This window comes from Trachypithecus francoisi, unplaced genomic scaffold (genome assembly GCF_009764315.1).
Source record: "Trachypithecus francoisi isolate TF-2019V2 unplaced genomic scaffold, Tfra_2.0 Lachesis_group14, whole genome shotgun sequence".
In the NCBI taxonomy this organism is placed as follows: domain Eukaryota; kingdom Metazoa; phylum Chordata; class Mammalia; order Primates; family Cercopithecidae; genus Trachypithecus; species Trachypithecus francoisi.
Window position 1 is genome coordinate 17,089,030 of NW_022681459.1, and position 27,891 is coordinate 17,116,920.

Below are 27,891 nucleotides of genomic sequence, written 5' to 3' on the forward strand. Positions count from 1 at the left end.
ATCACAGGCCAGAAGGCCTAGGAGGGAAAATGATTTTGTGGGCCAGGTCCAGCACCCCCATGGTGTGTGCAGTCTAGGGACTTGGTGCCCTGCATCCCAGTCACTGTAGTCATGGCTTCAGAGGATGCAAGCCCCAAGCCTTAGTGGCTTCCATGTGGTGTTGGACCTACTGACACAGAGAAGTCAAGAATTGAGATTCAGGAACCTTTGCCTAGATTTCAGAGGATGTACGGAAATGCCCGGATGTCCAGGCCAAAGTTTGATGCAGAGGAGAACCCCTTATGCAAAACCTCCGCTAGGCAAGTTTGGAAGGGAAATGTGGGGTTGAAGCCCCAACACAGAGTCCCCACCGAGTCCCCACTGGGGTCTTGCCTAGTGGAGCTGTGAGGAAACGGCCACCGTACTTCAGACCAAAGAATGGTAGGTCCACCGACAGCTTGCACCGTGCTCCTGGAAAAGCTTCAGACACTCAGTACCAGCTCATGAAAGCAGCTGGGAGGGAGGTTGTACCCTGCAAAGCCACAGGGGCAGAGCTGCCCAAGACCCTGGAAACCCACCTCTTGCATCAGCATGGCCTTAATGTGAGACACACAGTCAAAGTAGATCATTTTGGAGATTTAAGATTTGACTGCCCTGTTGGATTTTGAACTTGCATAGGGTCTGTGGCCCCTTTGTTTTGGCCAATTTCTCCCACTTTAAATTGGTGTATTTACCTAACGCCTGTACCCCCATTGTATCTAGGAAGTAACTGATTTGCTTTTGATTTTACAGGCTCATAGGTGGAAGGGACTTGCCTTATCTCAGATGAGACTTTGGACTATGGATTTTTGAGTTAATGCTGAAATGAGTTAAGCCTTTGGGGGTCTGTCGGGAAGGCATGGTTGGTTTTGAAATGTGAGGACATCAGATTTGGGAGGGGCCAAGGGCAAAATGATATGGTTTGGCTGTGTCTCCACCCAAATTTCACCTTGAATTGTTAATAAAACTCAGGTGGAGATAATCGAATCATGGGGGTGGTTTTCCCCATACTGTTCTTGTGGTAGCAAGTAAGTCTCATGAGAGCAGATGGTTTTATGAAGAGCAGTTTCCCTGCCACACTCTTGCCTCCACCATGTAAGATATGCCTTTGCTCCTCATTTGCCTCCTGCCATGATTGTGAGGTCTCTCAAGCCATGTGGAACTGTGAGTCCATTAAACCTCTTTCCTTTATAAATTACTCAGTCCTGGGTATGTCTTTATTAGCAGCATGAAAACAAACTAATACAGTTGCCTAAGACACATGCCCAAAGAATAACTCAAAAAATATTTTCCCTGTTACTCTTCTGTGGTAGACAGAATAATGGCTCCTACAGAGGTTTGTGTTCTAATTTCCAAAACCTGTCAATACGTTACCTTACATGGCAAAAAGAGACTTTACAGATGTGATTAAATCAAGAACTATGAGACAGGGAGATAATCTGGATTATCCGGGTGGATCCAATGTGGTTGCAAGGGTCCTTAATAAGAGGAAGGAAGGAGGGCCAGAGTCAGAAAAATTCTGTGTAATGACAATGAGGAGAGAAGCAGAGTCAGAGAGAGAAGATGCTATGTGAGTTACTTAGAAGATGGAGGAAGAGGTTATGAGCCCCAGGATGCAGGTGGCTTCTAGAAAAGGCAAACAAATAGCATCTCTTCTATATCCTTTCTGTTTACACCTTGATTTTAGCCTCCTAAGACTCAGTTTTGGATTTCTGACCACCAGAATTGTAGGATAATAAACCCTTGTTGCTTTAAACCACTAGATTTGTGGTGACGTGTTACATTAGCAACAGAAAACTGACCTACACCTCCCTGTCCATGTTCTAGAACTTCTAGGGTAGTTTCTCAATTCTTTACCTTTAGGTATCTTCTCTGCCTGTGAGACCATTACCAGTGGAAAAGGATTTTCCCATTGCTTATTAGGCCAGAGAAAAGAGAGAGAGAAGAAAAGAGCAAGAAAAAGAAGAAGCAAGCCAGGTAGAGCAGTGAATACTGTAATGCAAAGGTAACATAAGTGTGAGACATTTTGTGGGGGCGGAGAGGGAAGGCATACTGGAGAAGCTTTAGTGCTGCTAGTCAGCAAGATGAATTTTGGTACAAATAGCGACTCCAGTGTTAAGGGTAATCAAGTCTTAAGTTGTATAAATAATATCCAACGTTGCTTTAATAAAAGAACCAGGGAAATAAAATATCTGTGTTCTTACCCTTTTGGGAAAAATGATAGTAGAAAGAACCATTCAGTTATTTCCAAGAAGTCACAGGCAGTCTTCTAGTAAGAAGGTAGAGGCCATGCTGTTGTTTTCCAGAGGAGCGCTACCAGTGTTGAATGTCACTGAATTCTTAAGTTACACTTTTAATCTTTCAATATGTTTTTTGTTCTGAGAGGAATAATCCCATTGAGCCTCAAGGCAGGGAGTTAAGATATATTTAGGAAATGCTGGTAAAAATCAAGTAAGCCCTTCAAAAGATCAATGAGAAACTCATGGCTCAAGGCCTTGTTGTTTCACCAGCCTCAGTATAGGACAATTAGTCCTATATCCACTCTACTGGAGGCCAACCTTTAGATGCCCCTCTGCCATGCAGAGCCTAGACTTGCATAGAATTAGAATGGGTCCCACCCTCCATACCTCCTTTTATTTCTCAAGAAAATAACATGTGTCTGCGATCTCCTTGCTGAATGATTTCATGTAGGGCTTGATTTTGCTTTCTCTTAAGAAGTAATTATCTAGGAAAAAAGGTCATAGCTCATTGCAGCTTTGAACTCCTGAGCTGAAGTGATCCTCTTGCCTCAGTGTCTCAAGCAGCTGGGACTACAGGTGTGCATTACCATGCCTAGCTAATTTTTAGAATTTTTTTTGTAGAGACGTGGTCTCTCTGTGTTGCCCAGGCTGGGTACCCTCTTCTGAAAAGCAGCTTTTCATATAGAAATTAGAAAACCTAGGCCCTGTGTAGGGACACAAATAGTTGAATAGAAACATGTTTGAAGACCCTAGAAAAAAGAAAGTTGGAGTAACAGAAGCCAAAACCTTTCTTCTTTGTATGCATCTTAAAATAGAAGTATATTGATAAAAATGAAGGTATTACAGGAGATTTTGTTTTTAGAGCCAAAAACTAAGCCAACTCCTTTTTCTTTTTTTACTTCTCTGCTGAATCGCTGTCCTGTCCTCCAAAGAGGACTCTGCCTTTACCATTGCACGTTTACCTTGCTCTTTTAGCCACCAGAGTTTTAGTAGACGTTCTTTATTCCTCTTAAGAGATGCATTTTTGCACCTGAACTTTGTAGCTGAACTTCTGTCTCTGGTCTGTCTGATTCTCAGGGCCGACTTTTTATATTTTTTAAATAGTTTGGAAAATTTTTGCTGTATTTGGGTATATACATTTAAAGAAAACAAAATATATCTCATTTTTCATTGTTTGATCTCTAAATCTACCACTGCTGTCCTGTATTAGTTAGCTATTGCTGTGTAACAAGCCAATCAAATTTCAGTGGATTATAGACCCAAAAGTATCCTTTATTGCTTATGAGTCTCCAGATTAGCTAAGCAGTTCTGGTCACAGCTGGGCTCAGGTACATAGCTGCAGTTAGCTGTGGGTGGGGCAAATGTGGCTCTGATGACCTCTGCTGGTCCTTCTCACGTTCTACAGAATCAACTGGCTGCAAACAAGTCTAGGATGGCCTCAGCTGTGATAACTGGGATCTCTTCATATGGTGTCTCACTCCCATAGGCTAACCTGGGTTTGTTCACAGGACAGTGATGGAGTTCTGAGAGATCATGGAAACTCACACAGCCACTGACGTCTGCCTTAGATTTAGCACATGGTTACTTTCACTGCATTCTATTGGCCAAAATAAGTCCAAAGGTCAACTTAAGACAGAGAAACAGACTCCATCTGTTAAAGGGAGGAACTGCAAATGGAGGGAGAGAGAAAGTACAAGGAATATTTTTTAAAATTAACGAACACATTTCTCTGCGTGGAAAAGCTAGAGCATGCCCTACTATTACTTTAACAAAGAAAACCATCCTAAACTGGCTTCTGGTTTTGAATACTGCATTTGGTTCAATGGTTTTAACAAACCAGATGTCAATCTTTGAAAACATAGTCTACCACTTAATTCTTTCTGTTTAGATCTTCCCACAAATACGGAACATCTGCCTCTGAATAGACAAAATAATAAAGAAAAGTGGTATGTGGAGTCTGAGACTTCAGTTCATCAGAATATACCTTTGCTTCTGCAGTGCCTTTTAATTAAAACAGATTGAAAAACAACAAAAGTCTAACAAACAAAACCTCTAATTCTTCTTCAAATTAGTAAAGAAATATACTCCTTGCTTGGTTTCAACAACAAGCTTTCTACTAACATTACTTGTTTTCACACTTCTTGCATCTATAGTCTATTCTGGATGGGAGAGTTTTATTATCTCATGTGTACATTTAATTAAGCTGCTTTAATTAATAAGGCAAGAGAGTTTTGCCTAAAGAACCCAGGATGATTTTTTCCATCAAGGCCAAGAAAAGTTGATTAGCACCTAGAATATCCATTCTCTGGAACTCAACAATGTCTTCAGGTTTTAGACTGAAATTAACATTACTCCTTTTGAATAAGTGTGAATTTTCATCTCAGAGACCTCAGGTGTGCACTTTTCATTGGCTATTTGAGTGTCTTCTCCTGATAAAGACATCAGACTGGTCTATCGGTCACCGGTTTTTCTCCCTAGCCTCTATAGGCTTTCTGTAGCTTGCAGTGTAATTTTTCACATGAACAGTTTCTAAAGGAGCAAACAATTCTGCATAACACTTGTACATTCATTTCTCCAGAAACTTGCCATTTATCTTTCCGGAGAAAATCTGCTTCTTTCAGTGTGGTCCCATATAGGTTGCAGAGCACAAAAAATTGTATGTAAAAATGAGATTAAAATCTCACCTAAGTGATATATATATATATGTGTGTGTGTGTGTGTGTGTGTATGTGTATAGTTCAGAAAGCTACTCTTTTTTCTTTCTGCCTTCTATATTTTCTTTAAATACTTTTAGTTACTAAAGTCATATTTTCAAATATTTATGCAAAAACAAGCTGCTGGAAAAGCCTTAATTTAATTACAATTTTTTTTTTTTTTTTGGATGGAATCTCTTTGTTGCCCAGGCTGGAGTGCAGTGGCATGATCTCGGCTCACTGCAACCTCTGCTGCCCCGCTGCAAGCAATTCTCCAGCCTCAGCCTCCCAAGTAGCTGGGATTACAGGCACCTGCCACCACACACAGCTAATTTTTATGGTTTTAATAGAGATGGGGGTTTTGCCATCTTGGCCAGGCTGGTCTTGAACTCCTGACCTTGTGATCCACCTGCCTTGGCCTCTCAATACAATGTATTCTTAATAACTTGTAAAGGGCCACTGGCACCTCTAGGCTTTTCATTAGTGTCAATTAATTATGAATACACTTGACAGAAAGATTCAGTTAACCAATGGGGATATTTTTGATAAAGGCTTTTAATCATACAGAAGCTCACTTCTGAATGTGCCGTAAGTGGTAAAGGGGGTCTTCTCTTAAAAGGCAGTAATCCTTTGCTGTGGAGGCTCGCAATAAAAACAGTTACAATATATGTTAGGGCTCCTCCCACTTCTCAGACTCATCGTCCGAAACTTTAATTTTTCAAGAGATAAATCACTGAACTTATTCCAGCCAGAGGCACACACATTCTTCAATTTAGCCTCTATCTTGAATCCCTGCCTCATTTTCTGTCCTGGAGAAGCAAGTCTGAACAATCTCCATTTCCTTTTGTTGAGCTGCTACCTAGCAAAATTCACGTAGCATTGTTTGCGCTTGGTGTGACTTACTGCCCTAGTATTAAATATCTTTGTTGTTATTATTGTCAAATATTTTTGAGCTCTTCATACATGCTGGGAAGGCTTTGCTTTAGGGTGAGATGTTGAGAAACCAGTCCCAAGTGGAGGGCAAGAAGTCTATCATATCTGCCTATTTCTGCCAAATGCTTCTTTTCATTGCTTTGGGAAAGAGCTGTATGTTACTATGGTTATTTTTATTATATTGGCAGGAGGTGTAAAAGCTTAGCTGTCTGCAGTTCTGCATGTGATGCTGGGACACATAGGAGAACACCTCTTCAGGATACGGCTTTTCTTCCAATTCCGTTCATCCTCCCTACGACCAGACTTTTCCAGGCTGCTGCCGGGCAGGCCAGCTGCCTCCATTGCAATCCCATCTCAGGAATTCTGGGCAGTCAACTTTCTACATTTTGCTTTGCCAACATCATTCCACCTACTTTCTTTCAGACCACTTTGTTTAACTTTCTGCCTCTGCTGATGCCTTCACCAATCCCCCAACACACACTCTTTGCAATCGTGGATTTACTTGTTGTTTTCCTATTTTTCTGAAATTTTAAGTGAGTCTCAAAAGAGAGAGGATAGGGTTGCCCAATTTACCAGATAAATAGAGGACACCCAGTTATATTTTAATTACAGATACAGAACAATATTTTGTAAGTATGAGTATGTTCCACGAAGTATTTGGGGTATGCTGATATTGAAAAAAAATTAAAATAAAAATCTTATTGTTCATCTGACAATCCTAAGAGGCGAACCTCACTTACTGGCACATTCAGGCTTCTGTCTTTAAGTTGAACCTTCTTCTAGATTTATGATGCTTCCTTACATTTTTGTAGCAGTTCCAAACACCAAGAATATATGAGAGTAGGTTCAAGGTAATTTCGACTTTCTCATAATCTTCATTTCATTGGTAGCTTTTCAGTTATACTCTTTATCACCTTGTTAGAGTAAAATATAACATGTGGTTGTTTTAAATGACCTTTCTTCAGCCTTTTTCTGAGACTGTAATAACCTCAAGGCTAAAATCCAAGAGCTCATAGAACTGTATTTATTAACGTTTATACAGAACCCGTTTTGAAGTTCAGGCTCAGTAGAAACAATCCTTTCAGAGTTGAGATAATTTTTCCAGAGGGATAAAACATGGACGTCATTTCTTTTTCACTTATCTTAATTACTCTGTATCATTTTCATTGTAGCTTATGATGACTTCTTCACTAGAGCAAGCAGAAAGAGAGCACAGTTATATATGCAGATGGCCTGGCTTTATTGTCATGAAATAGAACAGATTTAGTTGAAAACCAGCCATGTTATTTAATTGCTAACAAGAAAAAATAAAATACAATCAAATATTCTAAATAAAGCTTCATCATTTTGGGTGTTCCACCTTACTTATCCAACTTGCATGCCCAACTGTCTTAAACAACGAAAGCTTTCCTCTATCTTTGAATTAATTTTTTAAACATTTTAATTCAGAAGGACACCTTAAATTTCATTGCTTACTGTTTGGCAGGCTCTGGTTGTTAGCGAGTTTCGCTTTCGTTTGTTTTATTGTTGTTGCTACCGTTTTTAATTACGTAAGGTCGTCATCATTTGAGTTAAAAGACCAGACTCAACACTGGAGGTGGGGCTTTCACACGGAACCAAATGGAAAACTAGCTTACACAGGGCCAAGGCTAAAGCAGCTTTCCATGGACACACCCACCAGGGTGCCATGTCAGTTTACCATTGCCATGGCAACACTTGAAGTTACTGTCCCTTTCCGTGGCAACAACATGATAATCCAGAAGTTACCACCCTTTCCCTAGAAATTTCTGCATAAACCACCCCTTAATTTGCATATAAATAAAAGTGAGTATAAACATGACTGCTGAAGTGCCTCTGAGCTGCTTTTCTGGGCACACTGCCTATAGGGTAGTCCCGGTTGTAAGGAGCAGTACCTCTGCTGCTGTACACTGCTGCTTCAATAAAAATTGCTGTTTAGCCCACCTGTTTAACACCACCGACATACCCTTGAATTCTTTCCTGGACAAAGTCAAGAACCCTCCCTAGCTAAGGCCCAGTTTGGGGGCTTGCCTGTCCTGCATCACAATGCCTTTTCTGGAGTTAAGTTGTTGCCACGGGCGCTACAGTGATGAGAGTTGAGGTCTTGATTGGTCACTGGTTTGCTTGTGAAAGTGGAGCTGGAATTAGTTCTGGGTGATGCCTCTGACTCTGTTTTCAGGTTCCTAGGATTCCGGCTTGTAGGATCAGGGTGACTTCTGCTTAAGCATCTGTTTGCATCACATTCCTCGCCACTCAGGAGAGGTCAGTACGGGATAACTGCATTTTTGGTTCTTATATCAGAATAGGATCTAAAACTTGTCATCAGTGTTTTGCCAAAGCTGAAGCAAGAGAAACACTGTGGATGGACAAATACCAGGCAGATATGTCCAGTCCTTTATGCTTTAAAACTCAACCTGTTGTGTAAGCCAGAACAAAAAGGAACTCAGAACTCATCTGGGCCATTTTATGTTATCCACCTGAAATTGCTATCCCCATCTCCATGACACGTTTTTCTCATGCAAATAACTTCCAAAGAACTAGAGTTATGCAAATCATGCCTTTCTTTACCACCAGAGTGATGTTGAGGATGCGGCACACTTCATTAGCAGTTATCTTCTATTCATAAGGACCCAGAAATTTTTCTCCAATCCTAATACCAAGAATAAGTATGTTTCTTCTTGGAAGTCTATTTTTTTTCTATCTTCTGAACACTGTGAATTGTACAACATGATTACATCTCTTCAGTGATTGCTGGAAAGCTCAGAACAAAGTGTGTAGATTTTGAGCCAAATTTAGCTTAGAGCTAAAATCATTTTTAGCATTAGGTATGGAACTCAAAGCATCATTTATGTGTGTGTGTGTGTGTGTGTGTGTGCACTAATCTCATCTCTGGCTACACTTTTTCTCTATTTTATTCTAATCTCACCTATTTTAATGCCTTTTATTTTCTAGGTATCAAGATTAAAGACAAATATAGAAACATTTTTAAAATATGAGCAATCAATAAAGAAAAATTTAAATTAAAAAGGTTAAAATATCAATAACAGAAAAAATTCAATTTTGCATCTCTCTTGCTTTACATATGTGTGTGCCTGTGTAGACACACATATATACATAAATTAAATTTTCTTGTATGTATTTTTATAAAGTATTTTTTCAAACTTAAAAATCACTTTTTTTCACATAGAACTACATGGCATTCCATTTTATAAATGTGTTATAATTTATTTAAAGAGCCTCTTACATTGTCAGACATTTGAGTATTTTCCAGATTTTTGATGTTATAAACAACTGTGTTACACTCTCTTTATAACAACTCTTTATGCACTTTATTCATGAATATAGTTCGATAATTCTTAAGCATGGTTGTGCATCAGAATTTTTCTGCCTAATAACCTCTTTAAATCCTTTGAGACCAAATTTAAATTTTACCTTTTCTAGAAAGAATTTCTAAGGAAGCCTGTCATCTATCCTACAGAGAATTATTATACTTTCTAATATTTCCCCATAGACTTTTTATATATTTTTGAGGGATGTTAAGCTATTTTTAATATATCTATTTCAATAACCAAGTATTGCATTAAAAGTGGTTTTTAACCAAGAATGTGCATCAGAATGCTATAGTTGTGAAATACTCTCTGAGTTCTCCTTCCCCTAAGGATGCAGACAACCTGAAGAGAATGGAGCTCCTGATCTGACATAAGGAAAAGCTGGATCACTTACAAAATAATGCCTATTTTATTTTTAGATTACCAGATTAGTGAGGTCCATCCCATGGCAACAAAATGAACGAAATTCCAAAGAATGGCACCATTCCGAGGGAATATGGACACATGACCTGCTTTACCTTTTCCAGGGCGCAGTAGGAAGAGGGGACCACATAGAAACCAGTAAGAAGCAATCAGCTCAAATTTTAAGAAATTCCCAAAGGCCAAGAGTGGGCTAGAGTCTCCCTTTGGTGTAGCTGGGAGCGGCAGGCACAAGGGGAGTTAGTATCTATTTGCAAGCTCTTATCAAGGGCTTCCACCCAGTGCTCAAGACTGGGACAAGGCAGAAGAGACCTCCCTTGGTAGCACAGGCATACAGGAGGTGATTGGCTGCCACTGGAGGAGACAGGAAACACTGCTTGCTCCTCTAGACCCTTCTCTCATAGGAAAAGACATGAAACACTCCTGTTCCTATGGCCGAAGGAAAGATCCACTGCTTTTGTGCAAGGAGGAGAAGTAAAAACTGCTAGAAGGCAGGAAACCCTCATAGGACCGAGATCCTACAAGGAATACAAAGCAGAATTCTGCTACCTCTGAGGACGGGACAGGAAAGTTTCTCTTTCCCCATACCTACCATAGATATAAGAAAGAATTTGGGCCGGCGCGGTGGCTCACGCCTGTAATCCCAGCACTTTGGGAGGCCGAGGCAGGCGGATCACGAGGTCAGGAGATCCAGACCATCCTGGCTAACACGGTGAAACCCCGTCTCTACTAAAAAATACAAAAAACTAGCCAGGCGTGGTGGCGGCGCCTGTAGTCCCAGCTACTCGGGAGGCTGAGGCAGGAGAATGGCCTGAACCTGGGAGGCGGAGCTTGCAGTGAGTGATGGGGCCACTGCATTCCAGTCTAGGAGACACAGCGAGACTCTGTCTCAAAAAAAAAAAAAAAAAAAAAAAAAAGAAAGAAAGAAAGAAAAAAAAGAATTTGGCTGCCATGGAGAGGAGGAGCAAGAACTATTTTTTAAAACATACATCTAAGACCTGGGTGCGTAAGGTGGACCGGGAAAATCAAGAATTACCCTGTTTCCACTGCAAGGCTAGCTCCAGATCACAATATGTGGTCTCTCAGTGAGGAAAGGGGCAAGAGCATGGAGAGAGACTCTGTGTTCTGCAAGCATGCAGGAACTTCTGAAAGCTCAGAGAGAAAAGGAACCCTGAGAAAAACCCTCCGGCACACTGGGTCCTGATTTAAGTAGGCGGCAACAGCGGCCCACTGCAAGAGGACTATGAAGTCTGTGATGCACTGAAGGCAATGATGGCAATGAGAAATTGAAACCCCTCTCACTCCTGAATAGACGGACTCAGACTCCCCTCCCCATCCATCCCCACCCCCACACACATGCATGCATGCATACATGTACATACATGCACAGGCATAAACCTCAAGGTGACTGAAAGACATACACTCATGCCTTTTCCTGGGCATAAATACTATTTGCCTCAGTCTCTACTGATATTCTACACATAAAATTTGGTACTGGATAAAAGATTAGGACACACACACATACACAGATACAAAAAATCAGACTCGGAGATATTGAAACTATCAGATGGTAACTTTAATAACTGATATGTTAAGGGATCTAGTAGAAAAGTAGACAAAATGCACAGACCCTGGAGAATTTCAGCACAGAGATAACAGTCACATGAAAATGCTAGAAACAAAATACATGGTATCCAAGATGAATCTCTTTGATGGGTTATTCTGCCAATTGGATAGCATTGAGGGGGGAATAAGTAAATTTGAAGATAGATCAATAGAAATTAATCAAACTGAAACACAATAAGAAAAAGAGAAACAAACAGAAAGAGAAAACAGGGATATTAGAATATTAGATTTCAAAAATATTAAAGAAATAATGGCCAAAATTTTTCCAAAATTAAAGACAACAAACCACCAATCCACGAATTTTAAAGCAAATTGATCAGGATGAATACTAAACTAATCAAACTTAGATACTTCACTCCTAAGCTTCTGGAAATCCAAGATGAAGAGTCAATCTTGAAGTCATCAGAGTAAAAGAAACTACATAAAGGGAAACAGGGATACTAATGAATTCATATTTCTCTTTGGAAACAATGTGTATTTGTTTCCTAGGGCTGCCTTAACAAATTCCTGCACACTGTGGAACTTAAAATAAGAGAACTTTATTTTCTTACAGTTCTGGAGACAAAAAGTCTGAAATCAAAGTGTCAGCAGGGCCATGCCGGCTTCCTGGGAAGGCTGTAGAAAAGAACCTTTCTTTGCTGCTCCCAGCTTCAAGTGGTTGCTACACTCCTTGGCTTATAGCTGCATCACTCCAGTTTCTGCCCCTGGCTTCACATGGCTTCTTCCCTCTGTGTGTGCTTGTGTTTCTCCAAATCTCCCTCCCCTTATAAAGACACTGGTAAGTGGATTACCACTCACTTGATCAGGTATGACCTCATTTTAACTGGTTTACATCTGCAAAGGTTAAGTGCTAGGTTTAGTTCTTCTACATATCTTTTTGGGGGACACAGTTCAACCGACAACAGATGTCCAAGAAGAACTGAATTAAATGAGTTTGTAATCGACATTTAGATATTGGGGGAATTAATTTGTTAAATCCTTAAATTTTGTTTAATTCATTACGTAAGTATGATGTGACTAACAGAATGTAGTTGGTTTCACGTAGAAAAACAATTTCCTTGTTTAATACAACATACATAAATATTCATTATACCAAATAAAACCAAATGAAATGTATGCTAGACATTTGTGAATAAATCAATGAAAGAAGGAAAGACTATTGGAAAAAAAATCACCCAGTGTTGTAATTTTGAATACAAATGTTTGAAGCGAATCAATCCTAACCTTTAGAATACTTATATTCTATTTTTGTCTTATTATCATTTCATTGACTCATATTGGGAACTTTAAATTCTCAGTTTGGATGACTATTCTTTTTTTTTTTTTTTTTTGATATGCTGTTTGAAAAGTGTGTGTGTGTGTGTGTGTGTGTCTGCACACACACCTCTGTTAGTTGTGTGAGAAATGACTTTAAGGTTGAACTGTAGGTGTATAAAGCATACATCGGTGAATCAATTCTTGTTTCTGGGCTTATGAGTAGCTACTGTGACATTTGAAAAATGACCTTAATGAGAGTTTTGCTCTTCTATGCCCTATAGGTGTATGTGACACCACAGCCCAAGGTGACGGTGTCTTCACTTCAATGCCATCTTTTGTCCCAGAGGCAATTTTTGCTTTAGTTACCCCAACTGACATTGGAATAGATCCAGTGATGTTTTATTCATGAAAGTAGATCTTGTGACTATAGCTCCCAATTCACCAGAGAGACAAAAATATCGCTAAGACTGCACCTAAACTAATCTGTAGTTATGTAACAAATTGACACATAAATTAAATTTTCACTGCTAATGCCTGCTTAACTCTGTAATCATACTTCAGTTTGGAATTCTGCTGAAGTAATTAGGTGAGCTCAGATTTGCTCATCAAAGATCACCGAAAGCTAGAAAGTATATGGACCTCTGTTCTTAAGCCACATGCTTCATGCTCAGGGGAGATTTTAAAGCTGTATCCATAACTCTATGCCTATTCTTTTACATTTTACTGAATTTCATCAGTTGCTGGATACTGTTTTGTTTTGCTTTGTTTTTCTTGAGAATATATTTATCCCACTGTGGACATGTTCCTGTCTCTAATTCTCCGGCACTTTTCCTTTGCTCTTTGTTGAGGAGTCATCCTCGTGCTGAAGAACTTTCTGTTTTTCATATGGTTGATCTTTAGGTGGTGGGGGAGCCCTCGCTGAAACATGGTTTAAAAAAAAATCACATCTTTTCATCTTTGGTTTCATCTTCTGGAAGAAAGAAGAATTGAGCTATTTTACCAACTATTGTGAACTGTTCAAATTTCCTCTGGGGAGAAAAACCAGTTGCTTTCAAAGCTCTGAGGAGTATCAAAAAAAATGCTCCTAGGCTAAATACAGTAAATAAAAGGCAATGTGGACTTTCAAAAGACTGCTCCAGGGGCCTATGAGAAACTTTTAGCTGGTGTGAGAATCACTGAAACAGAAACCTGTGGGAAAAAAACCCAAAAAGCAAAAACCAGATGAAATCAGAAAGAGTATGTATACATTTAGCCTAAGTGCAGGGTTACCTACATTCATGGTCCTGATGAAATAAAGCACTGAAAGAAAATATGCGCCATCTCTTTCCAGAGTTTGTGACCTTGCAAGTTAAAAATAGGATGTACCGATTTATGCATTAGGTTTATTAATATGGACTTGTTCTTACATTTGCTTTAATCAGTCTTTATAGGTCATTATTTTTTAAAACACGCTACTAGCTTATCTTCTGCATTCTGGATTCACCACTTCAAATCTCTTTTGTGAGCAGGCTCTCTCTCTCTCTCTCTCTGTCACACACACACACAATTAAAAAGTAACTGAAGACACTGTTTAGGCCCAGAAGGGGACTTCGATCATCACCTTCTAAGAGTTGTACTCGTGTAGACTTTTCCCTTGTTGGATCGGGTTTGTTCTGTGTAATCAACAGTGTGTAACAGAAGTGATGGTGTGCTCATGAGATTAGATAATAAAAGACTGTTGTTTCCTTCCTGGGTGTACTCTTGTTCCCTCCCTCCTTCCCCACCTCCATCTCTCTGTCACTGCTTCCTCTGGAGGAAGTCAGCTACTACCTAGTGAAGACACTCAGGTAGCCTCCTGTCAAGTCACAGAGGTCTCTCAACAACCATCTGAGAGGGCTTGGAAGCAGACCTTTCAACCCCAGACAAGCTTTGCAGTGAGATGGCAACCCCAGCTTCTGGCTTGGTTACAGCCTGACGCCCTGAGCCAGAACCATCCAGCTAAGCCCCTTGCAGATTCCCCACCCACAAAAATGCTGAGATGACACATGAGTATTGCTTTAAGCAGCTCAGTTTGGGATAATTTATAATGTATAACTAACATGGATTTCTTTAAAAAAAAAAACAAACTAAAAACCTATTTTCAACTTCCTTAACATTAAAATTATCTGCCTACTCTCATGCTCGTTCACATTTTTGTCTTACCCAGTCTGTCTAGTCTGCTTTATTATTCACCCCAGATGAGTTCTATATACTTGCCTAGCCGGAATACTTTTTTTTTTTCATCTGCTTATGCCTTCATCTCCCTTAATTTTATTCATATTCTTCCTTCTAGGCAAAAGTACCTATTCCTTTCATTTTACCGCACTACTTAAATCATGGCTATTCATTAAATCAACATAATTCTTGAATTCTTCCAGGAGTAACCCAGAGCACTCTAACCACTTTCTTGTCTCACTCCATGGCAGTTAAAAATTATAGTACATAGTTAGCCTTTCAGACCATATTTTATACTGGTCATTAAAAATTCCTCAGAGGCAATTGTATAATACTTGTTGGTTGGCTGCATGCTTAACTTAATTAGAACAAGGAAAGCACAATTCTTGTTTCCATTAAAATTAAAGTACACATATAGGAATACATATATATATGCATACATACATACATACAAATATACATATACATACACATGGTAATAGTCTTTATCATAAAATGTTTTCACTGTAGTTTGCAAAATAAATGATTTTGAGCTTCTACACCACACAATGCAATCCTTCAATTCAGGAATTTTTGTACTCAATCTTGTATTTCCTCAGTCTAACACAGTGTCTGTCATAGACGAGTTATTCAATAGTCTTACTGAACTCGACTGATTTGATTTTTATTGTCATTTCTCTTCCTATCTATGCATTAGTGAAGGTTGATAATCATGTCGAATGACTGAAGGAAATGAAGTACATTAGGAGTGCACTTAATCTACAAACTGGATCATCAATACCTACAGAATGGAGAGTAAAATATGCTCTATGCTAATATACCTGCCATTGGTTTTCCAAGGACAATTGATTCATTTCACACATACCCTGGAGATATGTGAGGCAATCCTGTGCCTACCCTTTGACAAATAAAGAACATCAGGTGTTAAGTTGCATAATGATATTCACAAAACATCCACTGCCAATACCTGAAAGAATCAAAATAAAACTCATTCTTCCAGGTGTGTTACTTCTTTCTTATGTTTCTGCTTCTACTAAAACATGATTGGTGATATTCTTTTAGTTGCTTTTAAAATTATTACTATGATATTCAAGGCCTTTCAGGTATGGATTCTCACCTACCATCCCAGGTTTAGCTCTCTAGCGACACTAGATCACTTTAGATTTCATTACGTGCCTTACTGATAGGATGGCCAGCATTAGCAAACAAATTCTGGCAATTTGAAAACTCAGTTAAATTTGAATTTTAAATAAACCTAGGAAAACAAAAAATGATAATGCATTGACAATGATTGTCTTGGAACAAATAAAAGCTTTCCATTTTTTATATTGTCATGGAACAGGTATGTTTTGGAGAACTTAGAAATAAGAGAATATTATTGTCCTCCGAGAATCAACAAGCAAAATCAACACGGAGTAGGAAAATTTGGTTGATTGTGAAATATCAACAATAAATATTGAACGCAGGACCTGACAAAGAGTTTTCTATAATATTGTAATAATGTAATCTGTATTAGCTCAGTAAAATATTTGATTAGCTGGAAAACTCCTCACTGGTTCACTGTGACATAGCAGTTTTCACCTTTATTTGTTGCTTACCAAGAGTTAGTTGCACTTTTATCTACCAACCTATTTATTATACTAATATAATTTAGCTAAACGTCATGCAATCCAGTGAAACTTGAGAATGAGAATTATTTCTATGAAAACTAAAATAAATGTTTCAAAACTCTTTATAAAGGGAAGTTGCAAAGAAACACTGATGAATTGGATGTGGGATTCAAAATGAAAACTAAAAATTTGAGAAAACAACAGCATCAACATAAAATTTCTCAATCATTTTATATGCAGGTTGCTTTAAATGTGTATTAATTTTTTATTCACTTTAAAAAAGCCAAAACTAGAAACAATTGGGTGAATGAATGCATCTTTCCAGGTATGGAGTTTAAAAAAATGTTTACAGTAAATATATATTATTTTACGCTATCATTTTAATTCAATATTTTAAATCAGTGACAAACTACTGGTCCCTTTCACATCAAATACAATATATAAAAGTTAAAATATGTATTGATATGTTAAATATATTCAAGAACATTAATGTTGCCTAAAGTAAAAAATAAACAATATGAACAGAAGATCCTCAATGTTCATGGCAGAAGAAATTTTAATTTAACATACTTTGATTATTTTCATTGGCAAGTTTATCCTTCTATGAAAATCAGTCTTTAAACTTTTTCATGCTGTCTTAGGTAAGAACTTTTGATTAAGTCATCCAAATTCACTTTCCTTTGATTATTTTTGTAAAGCAGTTGTTTACTTATTTTTTATTTGACTTGCTACCTAACCTATTTACCAAGATAGATTGTGGCTAACCAGATGATGTAGATTTTTGTCTTTGGCTCTGATAACTCTTTGAAATATATTAGCCCACAGTAACCGAAACAGCATAGTACTGGTACCAAAACAGATGTATAGACCAAAGGAACAGAACAGAGGCCTCAGAAATAACTCCACACATTTATAACCATCTGACCTTTGACAAACCTGACACAAACAAGCAATGGAGAAAATAATCCCTATTTAATAAATGGCGTTGGGAAAACTGGTTAGCCTATGCAGAAAACTGAAACTGGACCCCTTCCTTACACCTTATACAAAAATCAACTCAAGATGGATTAAAGACTTAAACATGAGACCTAAAATCATAAAAATCCTAGAAGAAAACCTGGGCAATACCATTCAGGACATAGGCATGGGCAAAGACTTCATGTCTAAAACACCAAAATCAATGGCAATAAAAGCCAAAATTGACAAATGGGATATAACTAAATTAGGGAGCTTCTGCACAGCAAAAAACACTATCATCAGAGTGAACAGGCAACCTACAGAATGGGAGAAAATTTTTGCAATCTGTCCATCTGACAAAGGGCTAATATCCATAATCTACAAAGAACTTAAACAAATGTACAAGAAAAAAAAAAACCATCAAAAAGCAGGCAAAGGGTATGAACAGACACTTTTCAAAAGAAGACATTTATGCAACCAACAAACATATGAAAAAATGCTCATCATCACTGGTCATTAGAGAAATGTAAATCAAAACCACAATGCAATACCATCTCATTCCAGTTAGAACGGCGATCATTAAAAAGTTAGGAAACAAACAGATGCTGGAGAGGATGTGGAGAAATGGGAATGCTTTTACACTGTTGGTGGGAGTATAAATTGGTTCAACCATTGTGGAAGACAGTGTGGTGATTCCTCAAGGATCTAGAACTAGAAACACCATTTGACCCAGCAATCCCATCACTGGGCATATACCCAAAGGATTATAAATCATTCTACTATAAAGACACATGCGCATGTATGTTTATTGTGGCACTGTTCACAATAGCAAAGACTTGGAACCAACCCAAATGTCCACCAATGATAGATTCAATAAAGAAAATGTGGCACATACACACCATGGAATACTTTGCATGGACATGAATGAATTTCAAACCACCATTCTCAGCAAACTATCACAAGAACAGAAAATCAAACACCACATGTTCTCACTCATAAGTGGGAGGTGAATAATGAGAACACATGGACACAGGGAGGGGAACATCACACACTGGGGCCTGTCAGGTGGTGGGGGGCTAGGGGAGGGATAGCATTAGGAGAAATACCTAATGTAGGTGACATGTTGATGGGTGCAGCAAACCACCATGGCACATGTATACCTATGTAACAAAACTGCACATTCTGCACATGTACCCCAGAACTTAAAGTATAATTTTAAAAAGAAAAAAAAAGAAATATATGAGCCCTTGATCCCTTCAAAGAAGGAAAACAGTTCCTCCAACTTCTCTACCTATCTTAAATATTTCTGTTTCCCAACCAGTTCAGCACCTTTCTGTAAATAATACAAACATAATCTCTGTCAAACTTACGTAGTCTGGATGACTTTGATAGTGAGACTTATAGTATCTTTTGATGTATAAGTATTCATATACACATTTTATTTCTCATACTGTTTTATAAAGTGCTTCAGGGCAGAGATTTACGTCTTCTAGTTTGTTTTATGCCTCATAAACCCAGAGAAGTATCTGGCACACAGAAAGTTGTATGTTGAATGCATTTGAGTTAAACTGAACTAATAAACTTCTTGATGTCCAAAATCTAGTACCTCAGGCAGGAGGTGTTGTCCTATTCTTCAGCATAAACAGACAGTTATAGTTTGCCTACTAAAGGGAAACTGTAGGGAAAAGACATTTATTTCTCTTTGGCATGCTGTAAAAATCTAACCATCTGGCCCCATATCTCCCCCAACATGCTGTCCTGTTAAAATGAAATATTTTTCCCTTTGGGTCCATGAACCAGAAAAGCAGCATCCTTAATTGTAAGACAGGATGACTACCCTTTAGCCATCTTGGCCCTGACATTCCCCTTTTCTCTACAGAAGACTGTGCAAGATTTGAAGATAGAATTGAAAGCAAATGCAAGAGGTAGAGTGACTAGGCTTTGCCAATTAGTTATTTTAGTTTCTATTGAGGAAATAACTTGTTGGTAAGGATTTACTTAAACTGGGCATAAAATTATAATTGTTCTTAATAAAAGAGGCATATATTAATATTAGAATACGGATATATTCAAAGAACTTTGCAGCTGCACCAGTAAGTTCAGGTACAAAGCCTTCCTCTGTTCTCTACTCTTCTGTTCTGTCATCTGATGGTATGAAGCATGCCACAATGAGAAAATTACCCTAACCTTTACCCGGCTTTCTTCTGGGAGCACTATTTCAGGCAACTTCCCTTCAGTTCAAGAGCTTAAATCTACCTTTATATCCTCTCTCAGATTTAATTTAATATCTTCTTAATTCTTGTCTATCTTTTTCTCACTTTTCCTTTTGCTTTACCTATTTTCTACCTTTAATTTCATCCCTGTTTTTAAATTCTAAAGAATATCCTTTTGTGGAAATAGTAAATATTTTTTGTTTCTTTTGGGCTCAACTATTGATTTAATTTGTTTTAAGTATTCTGGCCTACTGCTTTAGTTTTCTCTATAGCCAAACTAAGTATCTTCATAAAAATTTTTATGCCTTTTTTCACTTGTTATCTTCTATTTCAATTATAGGTAAAATCTGAATAAACTCTCCTCTCCATATGACAGTTAATAAAAGTCAATGTTGATTTTATTTGTTATTTCTTGAGTCTAAAATTCCCAACAAAAATAAGATTTGATTTGTACATACGAACAACTTGCTCTCTGATAGGGTAGCACATAGGATTTTAAGATTCTTTCATTGTATATTTCTCTAAATGTTTCTCTAAGTATAGCATGTATCTGATTTCTATGGAGATATCTGTTAATGTGCATATTTCTGAGTCCAAAATCAAAGGATTCTGATTCAATAGGTAGGTCTCAGGTGGAACCTAGAAGCTGATGTTCTTTACTCAATATCTTGGATCATTTTGATGAATACATGCCATGACAAAAATTGTTAGACCGAAAAGTCACATGCTTTTGATGAGTAGTAATCACAGTATTCTGTGAGATTATCTATTTCATATAACATTTTCAGAGAGCCCTGGAAATATGGGGCGAGAATATGAAAAAGAGAAGTCCGAGTCAGAGCAATCAGGAAAGGGAAAGAAAGAAAAGGCATCCAAATAGGAAAAAGTGCTCAACATCACTAATCATCAGAGAAATGCAAATTAAAACCATCATGAGATACTGTCGCACACCAGGCAGAATGGCTATGATAAAAAAGCAAAAAACAGCAGATGCTGGTGAGGCCGTGGAGAAAAGGGAATGCTTTTGCACTGCTTTTGGAGATGTAAATTAGTTCAGCTACTCTGGAAAGCAGTTTGAAGATTTTTTTTTTTTTTTTTTTTTTTTTTTTTGAGACGGAGTCTCGCTCTATGGCCCAGGCTGGAGTGCAGTGACCAGACCTCAGCTCACTGCAAGCTGCGCCTCCCGGGGTCATGCAATTCTCCTGCCTCAGCCTCCGGAGTAGCTGGGACTACAGGTGCCCGCCACCTCGCCCGGCTAGTTTTCTGTATTTTTTAGTAGAGACGGGGTTTCACCGTGTTAGCCAGGATGGTCTCGATCTCCTGACCTCGTGATCCGCCCGTCTCGGCCTCCCAAAGTGCTGGGATTACAGGCTTGAGCCACCGTGCCCAGCCTGAAGATTTCTTAAATCACTTAAAACAGCTGTCATTCAACCCAGCAATCCCATTACTGGGTTTATATACACCCCCCAAAAATAGATGATTATACCAAAAAAACACTACATGCCCTTGTTGGTTCATTGTTGTGTTATTTGCCATAGCAAAAGACATGAAACCGACTTAGGTGTTAATCAATGGTAGATTGGATAAGACAATGTGGTACATATACACCATGGAATACTATGCAGCCATAAAAAGAATGAGATCATGTCCTTTGCAGCAACATGGATAGAGCTGGAAGCCATAATCTTAAGCGAATTAACAAAGGAACAGAAAACCAAATACTGCATTTTCTCACTTACAAGTGAGAACATTGAGTACACATAGAGATAAACGTGGGAACAATAGACACTGCAGTCTACGAGAGAGAAGAGGGAGGGATGGGCGTGTGTGTTGAAAACTATGGGGTACTATGCTCACTACCTGGGTGCAATATATGTATGTAACTAACTTGCACATATACCCTCTGTATCTAAAATCAAGGCTGAAATTTTTTAAAAGATTATGAAAAAGGCAAATTTATTCATATAACCATTTGATGAACATTACTGACGGTCTGTAATATTCTAGGCCTTGGGGACATTGTAATTTAAACAAGGCAAAAACCCTGCCCTCATGGAAGTTTACTAAAGCAATAGACGATCAACAAGGTAAATTACTGAAATATATAACATTAACTACATAAAAATTCGAAAGAGATTAAAAAAAAAAACAAAACAGAGAGGACAAATCAAGTGGCAGGGATTGAAATTTTAGGTTGGGAGGCTAAGGAAAGGTTCCCCGGGGAAGTGACTTCAGCATTAACATTGAAAAAAGTGAGCTTATCTCCTACAATCCAGGAGTCATATTCCAAATACATGGTAAAAAATATGACCTGGGTAAGCACAGACCCATCTGATGAATCAAAAATAGAGGCTGTTTTCACCTCATCCTCAATTCACCATCATCCGTTCTCTGACCTTCTCCCACCTCCTCTAAAGCTAGGTACCCTCATTTTGTCAGGTTTCTTTGGTCGCAAGAAAAAGATTCCAATGAAGTTATCACATAATTCACAGAATGAAAGGGAAACCACGTCTACAGAGCAAGGCTCAGAAACAGACCAAGAACCAGAGCACTGGGGACCATTTCACTCTTGTCAAAGCCCTGCCTCTTGTAGAAATAAATTGAATCACTATTTCCCAGTCTGTATGGCATTCATCTTCATATCCACAGTCTACAGAGAGGCAATCTGTCTGGGCACATGGCCCTTTCTTGGCTCTACTGGCACACAACAAGGAAGCTCTAGGCAGGAGGAACAGCTTAAGCTTTTGTAGAGGCAGTACCTCTAGAAATAAAAATCCATCCAGAGTGTACACAACCCAGGCAGCTAATGTTCACTACAGTCCTGATTCCTCCCAGCTCTGTAGACTCTATATCAATATCTACTAGCATCTGGTTTAATTTTCTTAGACCAATTTTCTTTCTATTAGTATGTTTTACATACTTTTCTGTCCTAATGAACTGGTAAATATAATGAGTTATACATCAAATACCTACTCTTACAACGAATCCCACTGAGAGAAACTGACTTAGGTTGGGAAATACATTTTTCTTTTCGGGATTTCTTTAGCTGTGTGGCTGGGCTGGAAGCCTGCAGTTGGCTGAATGCCAGCTCCTCTGATTGACGGAGAGGAAACAGTAGCCATTGAAAGAGGAAGAGTAAGAAAATTGGCACTCGTTGTCTACTTAAAGCTAAAAATTAGAAAAATAAATTAATAAGAACTTTCAAAATGTGTACCTGATTTTTTTATTGACTAGAAAACTTCATTTCTTGAAACTTTGTGCAGTTTGTTTTTCATAGCAGTTTTCTGATCTCACTGACCTCTTCTTTCTCTGCAGTCGACTTTGTGCAAAGCCTTATCCGGTTCCCACAGGAGCTTATGCAGTAGTGGCATTTGCAGTAGGTGGTGACGGTATTTCTAAAAATTTCTGTCTGTGCTGGAAAATAAGACATCAGCATTGACATTTCCAATTTGAGAACAATTGTGCTTCATTAATTCTGTATTATAAATGCCACTTCTGGATTTGGTTTTCTTTGATATTTTTTCTGATCCATTCATTTCAATAATACTCTTTTCTACAGAACCATCTCATCTTTATTTTTGGTTGTTTATGCTGGTATCTTTCCACAGACCCTTTTTTATGATTGTATATTATTTAATTTATATGTAGAAAATATGAGTTGTGGCATTATACATTGTCTCTGCTTCAGGGTCACGGGCATGTGTTTTAGGTTTAAAAATGCTAATTTTTAATCCATTTATTCATAGTATTAGAATATAAAAGTGGTGAATCTAGGCTGAAATATAACTATTCTTGGGAAGTACATACATATTTCAATTTACTGATGTTGTAATCAAATAAGTAGTCTTTTTATTCAAACAAATGATTAGATAGAAATATTAAAATACAAAATATACAATTATAAATTGATTAATTTTGCCTCCCTAACTGGACAGAGTCTTTCTATTTGAAATTGATGTCCATAATCTTTGAGGGGATGGCAGGCATTGGGAATTCTTGAAGTACTAATGTGTTGACTTAGGAGATTCTGGAGGAAACTTTCTGTCCCTAATCATTTTTGTCCTTATTCTCTCCGGTAGCCGAGACTTGTGAGAGATTCTGACTCTTGTCCCTAGCAGTGTGGACTGCAAAATCACTCTCTAGCGATTTGTTAGACACCAAATATCTGAGCCTCACTCAGAATGTGGTGAATCATAATATCTGGGTCTTAGTTTATACATTAAAAAAATCTCAGATGAATCTTACGTTCACTAAAGTGTTGAAACTATTTACAAATAGTCCTCTTTTCCCATAACAATAGTATTTAAATGCCAAATTCAGGTATTTTCTTCCTATCTCTAAAACCTGTCCTGAAAGTAATCTTAAAAATAGCCAACACATTGAATAGTTGATTCAACATCAAGTCAATCTTGTTATTCCCTTCTTGCCCTTCGGTCTCTGCAGACAGTATCCATTATGCCTCATAACCTGCCTAGTAACCTTGTCTCTGGAAAGCTTGGACTCAACCATTCAATTCCTGAGACTGCATCGCTCCTTATGGCCTAGCTGCTAGATATCTTTCTGTCTTTAATTCTTCACCCATGCTCAGGTTAACTTTGTTGGAACAAGATACTTCAAGATTTGGCCAGAGTGCCATATATTATAGGAAGCACTCTTCAATCTCAGGCTGAGCAACTTGCTCCTCCTCTGAGCTCGCACCTGTTCATTCCACCAAATCAATTTTGTTCAGATTCTATTGCTTTGCCGGTTGGTTTTTAGAGTAGGCTTTCTCCCTGGACAATGTATGATCCTAGTGTGGGGATCTGGTATGAATTCTTGCTTTCTTGGAGCGTAGGGACTACCTGGCACCCAGTGAAAACATCACAAAGACTTGTTGCACTAAAAGGAATTGAGGCAACTGATTTCTGTGCCAGAGTCTAGTAATGAAGCAAGATCTGCTTCTTGCTGTGCTATTTTGCCATTTAATTCTAATCTGAGCTCTTTGATCATAACTTAACATATTGAAGAATAAGAGCTTCAGGAACATTTTGTTCTCTGACTAGATAATATTTCCTTTATATTTCAAAGAATTGAGACATCCCATTTTCTTTAGATATAATGAAAGTCCATGATATAAAATAAACTAATTATTGTGTGAAGTCTAATTTTCAATTTGAGTGAAAGAAAATGAGACTTAAAAAAAAATCTTATTCAAGCCTCTGGCATAACAATAGTAATTATTTTCTTTTCACTGATTAAGTTAGAGAGCACTGACATCTTTGGTCTGCAAATGAGCCTCAGGTGAGCACAATAGGTTTGAAAATAGTAATGTGATAATGGCTTTCAAAACAAACAGACATCTGAGTTTTCTTGAACTCTTCTAAGTTCGTTACTCTGGAAATTCTGCATTTGGCTTTAGCCTAAAATGTTATATGTAAATCACAAAAGACAAGTTGAAATTAATGCTGCATATTTTTCTTCTTTAAAACTTATCTATGCTTATATGTGTCATCAAAAACAGATATTGAAAGATAGTCCTATAACTAAACGTTAGCAATGAAAAGAATGTGATTGCAAAACCATGCTAATTACTTCTGTTTTTAAAACTACCAAGTGATTTATTAACTTACTAAGTATATTTTAATAATTAGATCTTCTAAAAATGTAAATTTAAATGTCTAATTTAGGGCAGTCTTTATATAATTCTGGTTGGAGTAAAACTAGTACAAAGTTGCAGAGAAAAATTTGGCAAAATGTTTAAAAAGACAAGTATACACACTCTTTTTTTTTTTTTTTTTTTTTTTGAGACAGAGTCTTGCTCTGTCGCCCAGGCTGGAGTGCAGTGGCGCCATCTCGGCTCACTGCAAGCTCCGCCTCCCGGGTTTACGCCATTCTCCTGCCTCAGCCTCCCGAGTAGCTGGGACTACAGGCGCCAGCCATCTCGCCCGGCTAATTTTTGTGTGTGTGTTTTTAGTAGAGACGGGGTTTCACTGTGTTAGCCAGGATGGTCTCGATCTCCTGACATCGTGATCCACCCGTCTCGGCCTCCCAAAGTGCTGGGATTACAGGCTTGAGCCACCGCGCCTGGCCTACACACTCTTATAAGTTCCTATCTATTGATTTATCCTAAAATTGTTCAATGATGGGAAAAGTTTTTCATAAATACATTTATTGCAGATTTTTAATAATTGTTTCAACAAGAAAAAAAAAAATGAAAAGTTCAACAGTTGAGTAAGATTACCACTCAGTGAAGGGTTTGTGGTTAGTATTAGATTTCTTTTAACATCTTTTCTATCTTTTTGAAAATAGTTATGATGAAACATTTATTTCTTTGGCAATCAAAAACAGGTAAAACAGCTTTACTATTTTATTTGAAAATATAATGAATTAACAGTTTACTGGAAGCAGATTTTAATGAGCAGTTCTACTAAGCACTAAAAATGTCCATAAATCACCATGTTAGGTGCTGTGTCTTGAGCAGTTGATTGATCTTTTAGAGTTAGCAGTTGTAGCAACAGCATAAACCAAATCAATAAAGGTTTACTGGACCTTATACCTAATACCAAGCTCTAGGTATTCATGAATCAGAAAAACCTACTCTTCCAAGAAATTACAACTCTGAGCTACCTCCTATTTGGCTTTGCATTGCACAATAAATCACACACACACATTCTAATTATATATATTCATCAACTCGAAGAATGATGGCTGTCAGTTTCATCCATACTTCTTATGAAAGGGTATGTGTGAGACATAATAGAGAAATATATCTAGTTATCACAACATTCTGTGAAAGGGAATAATTTTCTTTTTCCTGGCAATAACAAATGGATCATGTTCTATCTATGTCTCTCCGTCTCTATGTTTATCTGTGTATCAATCTACCTATCTACTCATAAGAATTCTTGAAAGGACTCTTATTAGAAACTTGTGCAAGTCCTTAGAATCTAGAAACGACATTCAAACAGAATTTCACATGCAATCCTGATGTCCATTTTCTCACTCCCTTCAAAAACAGCATCTTGTAATGTACGGGTTAAGAACATTATTTGTTTTCACTGAACCTATTAATTTGTCTTCTCCTTAGTACCCTTCAACTTGGGTGGTTCTTTCTCTACCCCTGGGGCACTGTTTCAGTGCTACTTACGGGTCACTGTAGTTTATTCAAACGTTAATTCTCCAGAATGATGTGCCCCTGGAAAACCATCCAGTAAGGAGAAGGACTGAGGTGGGACTCCTTCTCTTTTCCTTGCACCAGGTTATGCAGAGAGGTGCATGTTTCTTTATTTCCCTACTAAAGAGGTAAGTTAGTTATCAAGGAGAATGCTAAAGTATATTTAAGGTCAGAAATGTCCTCTAGTGTCCCCTTCCCACCCTCTAGTTTTGGATCTAGCATCCTTGGCTTTTCACTTCAACCTCTCCTCACTAAAATGCCATCTATTTCAAGTTCATCTGTGTCAATCTCTAGCACCTCTCTCCTAACATTGGTTGCCACTGGGAAGTAGCTCTTGGCCCAGACAAGTGATCAAAACTGCAGGCCCGGGAACTCAAATATTTATTTATTTTATTTGGCTGAGTCCATTTTCTAAAAAAAGAAGAAACCAACATTTCACAGTAAGAGAAATTTTAGATAAAAATCCAAGTATCTTGACTCTTGTAGAAAACCTAGAATCTCAGAAAATAATTCACCAGAGTGGAGTAGGAGCTGGATCCTGTTGATAGAGAAGTTGCTTTACTCACTTGTTTGCCCGTTCCCTCCTCCTATCCATCTACATTAAAGTTAGAACCATCCAGTTTGTACTGCTTGTACCATCCAGTTTGAGACCTTTGCCCAGGACTCCTCCTCCTATCCATCTACATTAAAGTTAGAACCATCCAGTTTGTACTGCTTGTACCATCCAGTTTGAGACCTTTGCCCAGGACTCCTCCTCCTATCCATCTACATTAAAGTTAGAACCATCCAGTTTGTACTGCTTGTACCATCCAGTTTGAGACCTTTGCCCAGGACTCCTCCTCCTATCCATCTACATTAAAGTTAGAACCATCCAGTTTGTACTGCTCCCTCTGCCTTCAGACCTGGCAGTCACAGTGAACTTTAGTCTAAGGCACAAGTTAAAGAAAACATTGGAAGGAAAAGCAGGAAGAAAGGAAGGCCAGTTTACCCCTAGTGAGTGAAACTACAAATACATGCATAAGCGCACACACACACACACACACACACACACACAATCTCCTAAGGGCTAAAATTCACATTCAAAAGCCTAAGTAACAAAAAAATTCAGCAAGCCCCATTATTTTCGTTTCTTTTGTTTTTCATTTTGTTGCCTCCTGAAATAATGAAGCTGCCGTATTTCCATTCCAGCCAAGCCTCCCTTAAGTTCTGTAGGTCTCCTCAGTCTCCCTCT

General features: G+C 38.1%; 1 protein-coding gene across 1 annotated transcript in view; it reads right to left on the reverse strand.

Annotated features, from left to right (window-relative positions):
- Positions 1-22,726: 22,726 nt before the first annotated feature.
- CLDN17 (claudin 17) overlaps positions 22,727-27,891 on the reverse strand; it is a 67,218-nt gene continuing 62,053 nt past the window's right edge. Inside the window, exon 3 of the transcript XR_004442130.1 lies at positions 22,727-22,921. The gene's annotated coding sequence lies outside the window, so the exon portion shown is untranslated. The remainder of the gene's footprint in view (positions 22,922-27,891) is intronic.